At 42.5% G+C, this 4,420-nt stretch overlaps 1 pseudogene; it reads left to right on the forward strand.

The window, feature by feature from the left end:
* Window positions 1–2,771: 2,771 nt before the first annotated feature.
* Window positions 2,772–4,205, forward strand: LOC102389545 (annotated as a pseudogene).
* The last annotated feature ends 215 nt before the right edge of the window (window positions 4,206–4,420 follow it).

The raw sequence follows: 4,420 nt of genomic DNA on the forward strand, positions 1-4,420 counted from the left end.
TTTTTCTTTGACTCCATGGTTTACTGGATGTGTATCTTTCACTGAGACATTTCACTTTGCTTGATATTTCATTTCATCTTTGAATTGGAGCTAATCATTTGCTCCCTGCTCATGTCACACTGTCAACAAACTGTGACAAACCATGACGAACTGTCAACAAACTGTGGAAAATTCTTCAAGAGATGGGAATACCAGCCCACCTGACCTGCCTCCTGAGAAATCTGTATGCAGGTCAAGAAGCAACAGTTAGAACTGGACATGGAACAACAGACTGGTTCCAAATCGGGAAAGGAGTACGTCAAGGCTGTATATTGTCACCCTGCTTATTTAACTTATATGCAGAGTACATCATGAGAAATGCTGGTCTGGATGAAGCACAAGCTGGAATCAAGACTGCTGGGAGAAATATCAATAACCTCAAATATGCAGATGACACCACCCTTATGGCAGAAAGTGAAGAACTAAAGAGCTTCTTGATGAAAGTGAAAGAGGAGAGTGAAAAAGTTGGCTTAAAACTCAACATTCAGAAAACGAAGATCATGGCATCCAGTTCCATCACTTCATGGCAAATAGATGGGGAAACAATGGAAACAGTGAGAGATTTTATTTTTCTGGGCTCCAAAATCACTGCAGATGGTGATTGCAGCCATGAAATTAAAAGATGCTTGCTCCTTGGAAGAAAAGCTATGACCAACCTAGACAGCATATTAAAAAACAGAGACATTACCTTGCCAGCAAAGGTCCGTCTGGTCAAAGCTATGGTTTTCCAGTAGTCATGTATGGATGTGAGAGTTGGACTATAAAGAAAGCTGAGCACCGAAGAATTGATGCTTTTGAACTGTGATGTGGGAGAAGACTCTTGAGAGTCCCTTGGACTGCAAGGAGATCCAACCAGTCCATCCTAAAGGAGATCAGTCCTGGGTGTTCATTGGAAGGACTGACGTTGAAGCTGAAACTCCAATACTTTGGCCACCTGATGTGAAGAGCTGACTCATGTGAAAAGACCCTGATGCTGGGAAAGATTGAAGGTGGGAGGAGAAGGGGATGACATGAGATGGTTGGATGGCATCACTGAGGTGATGGATATGAGTTTGAGTAGGCTCCGGGAGTTGGTGATAGACAGGGAGGCCTGGCATGCTGCAGTCCAGGTTGGAAAGAGTCGGACACGACTGAGCAACTGAACTGACATGTCACACTTTCTGGGAAGATTAAATGAGATAATGTTCAGAAGCTATAGCTATGAGATTATGATGTACTAATGAACATAAATGGATTACCCAGATGAAGCTTTTATTAGAACTAGTTATCTTCCTTGGAAGTGAACAAATGTTGGGTTGCATAAATTTCTGATCTCTCTGTTGTCAGGGGCTTAAATACACTTGGATAACAAAAGGGTATGTGTAATTTTATAGAGACATTTATAGTTTAATCAATTATGCTAATGGGAAATGTATATGCAAAAATCTTGACTACTAAGAGACTCTTGAGAGTACTTTTTCAGAATTATTTAAGACATCATAAATATAGATTATATGACTTTTGCATAATATCCTGCCAGCCACAGATGCCTGCCAAATAAATGCAGGGCTGGAGTCATGCGATGAATTATGAGTCAAAAGAGCAAACTTCTGAATCTGGCGCTACCGGAGCCACAGAACATGTCTGTGACCCTGGGAAAGTAAGTTGACTATGTGAGTGAACTGACTTAAGTTTCCTCATTTGTAAAAATGAGGACGGTGAGTTTCAGAACCTCCGAGATGCCTTCCAGCTCAAAGATTCTCAGAACCAAAGTGGCGATACCCTTTCCTGATTCAACATATTTTTAGGTTTTGGTTATAGGAAGCAGATCCAACTATCACATATCTCTCTTGTGAGTATCTGTCTGTTTACCCTGCAATTTTTTTTTAAATCCAGGATAAATTTTATCCCAGTAGTTAATTGACAAAGAGGATAACAGGGACTCTAGAAAGCCTGAGTGTCAAGATAATGCGCATGCTTGTCAGTCCGTGTAAGCTGCCCAGGGTCTATGACTTTTAGCTAAAACCCATTTAGGAGAAATCTCCCATCAAGTATTTTCTTTTAAAATAATTTATTTATTTTTGGCTGCGCTGGGTCTTTCTCTAGTTGCAGTGAGCGGGGGCTGCTCTTTTTTGCAGTGTGCGGGCTTCTCCTTATCGCGGCTTCTCTTGAAGTGGAGCGCTGGCTTTGGGCGTGCGGGCTTCAGTAGATGTAGCACGCAGGCTTAGTAGCTGTGGCCTGTGGGCTCTAGAGCTCGGGCTCAGTGTTTGTGGTACACGGGCTTGGTTGCTCTGCATCATGTAGAATTTTCCCGGACCAAGGATCAGAATGGTGTCTTTTACATTGTTAGGCAGGTTTTTACCCACTGAGCCACCAGGAAAGTCATCCATCAAGTATTAACGTCGTATTTTTTGATACCTCAGGGGGCGGGGTGGAAAAAGAGTCCCACCAACGTAACCTATTTACTTTCTTAAAGGGCTGCATTTATGGAATTCCTCCTTTCACCAAAGTGTAGAAATACCTGCTGGTGTTCACACTGCAACTTGAATTGGAGGTTGAGTGTATATGGTGGGTGTTCTGGGGTGTTGCCTCATCTCCCTTTGGAAGCAATGCATTCATTCCTCCAGCGGGTGCTGATGTCTGCTGATGGCTCACAGCTGGGTTCCTTCCCAGGCATTACCCTCAGCTGAAGAGAGCTGCTCAAACCCATTCCCCCTCCCTGGGGTGGGGCAACTCATTCCCAGAGACTGGTCGTTGCAAGTGTTGTAAAGGAGGAGCGTAGAGGCCTGGCTCCATGGCCTCCACTTGGGGTAGCTCTCATGGTCTTTCCTGACTGCAGATTTCCCCATGAGGTTGGCTGAGAACTCTGGAAACAACTTTGGCCTTTTGTCCCATGTGTTGTCATCACTGTCTCCATGGGTATTGATCCTGAGTTGCTTTACCCACTAGACTAAGGTTTCCCCAAGTAGAAGGTATGTACCTCAGGTAACGTACACAGTAACCTACTGGAGACCAAAGGAGAAATTAGAACTTCTATTTATATGTTTATATCTGGAGAATGGGAGTTGCCAAAGTAGATTGGTGCTTTTTCACTTTTAGTATCCTGGGACCTTTTGCTATGAATATGTGCCCAGGTAAATAACTCTAGTTGTGTCTAACTCTTTGTGACCCTGTGAACTGCAGCATGATAGGCCTCTTTGTCCCTCACCATCTCCTGGAGTTTGCCCAAGTTCATGTCCATTGAATCGGTGATGCCATCCAGCCATCTCATCCTATGTCACACTCTTTTCCTTCTGCCTTAAATATTCCCCCACATCAGGGTCTTTTCCAATGAGTAGGCTCTTTGCATCTGGTAGCCAAAGTATTGGAGCTCCAGCTTCATCATCAGTCCTTCCAATGAATATTCAGGATTGATTTCCTTTAGGATTGACTGGTTTGGTCTCCTTAAGTGGCTCTATAGATTATATTAAACTAGAATGAGAATCTCTCCAATGTTTCGTAGTGTGAGAGTGACATGATGGTTCACCAGTTATCTGATGGCAAATCATGAACAGTCAAAAGCAAAGAAGAGTTTTGTGTTTTTCCTTTATGAAAAACAAGTGTTCTGTGTTTACTGATGTTCCTGGGATAACGTGTCTGTCAGCAGCATACTGCTCACCCAATATTAAAAGACAAAAACCAAAAGCTGTTCAGTCTACCCTTTGATTAAAAGGGGGAAATTTGCCTTTTTGTCCAGCATCTTAGTGAGGTGGCATTGGTTGCAGACCCTATCCCAGCTTCGCTATGCTGCCCAAGGACAACAAGAAGAAAGATGCTGGAAAGTCGGCCAAGAAAGATGAAGATCCGGTAAGCAAATCTGGGGGTGAGGCCAAAATGAAGAAGTGGTCCAAAGGCAGAGTTCGGGACAAACTCAGTAATCTAGTGTTGTTTGACAAAGCAACATATTACAAACTCTGTAAAGAGGTTCCCAGCTATAAGCTTATAACTCCAGCTGTCATCTCTGAGAGACTGGAGATCCATGGTTCCCTGGCTAGGGCAGCCCTTCAGGAACTCCTTAGTAAAGGATTTATTAACCAGTTTCAAAGCACGGAGCTTAAGTAATTTACAGCAGACACACCAAGGGTGGAGATGCATGAACAGGTCCCACCAGCTGTACATTTTGAAAAATAAAACTTTATTAAATAAAAAGGGGGAAGATTTAACAATGATTGAGAAAATAACTCCCATTTTCAAAACAACTCATGCTTTGGGGGAAATATTTTGAAAATGATATTTAGAGACAATGCCGTCAGCACTTGATTTTTTGGTCACTGTGTATAAAGTGTGATACTTATTTTAAAAACCCCATATCTATGTACTTACACTTAGAAACAATATTTCATAATCTGTTTAATAATCTTAA

This window comes from Bubalus bubalis, chromosome 15, assembly GCF_019923935.1.
Source record: "Bubalus bubalis isolate 160015118507 breed Murrah chromosome 15, NDDB_SH_1, whole genome shotgun sequence".
Lineage (NCBI taxonomy): Eukaryota > Metazoa > Chordata > Mammalia > Artiodactyla > Bovidae > Bubalus > Bubalus bubalis.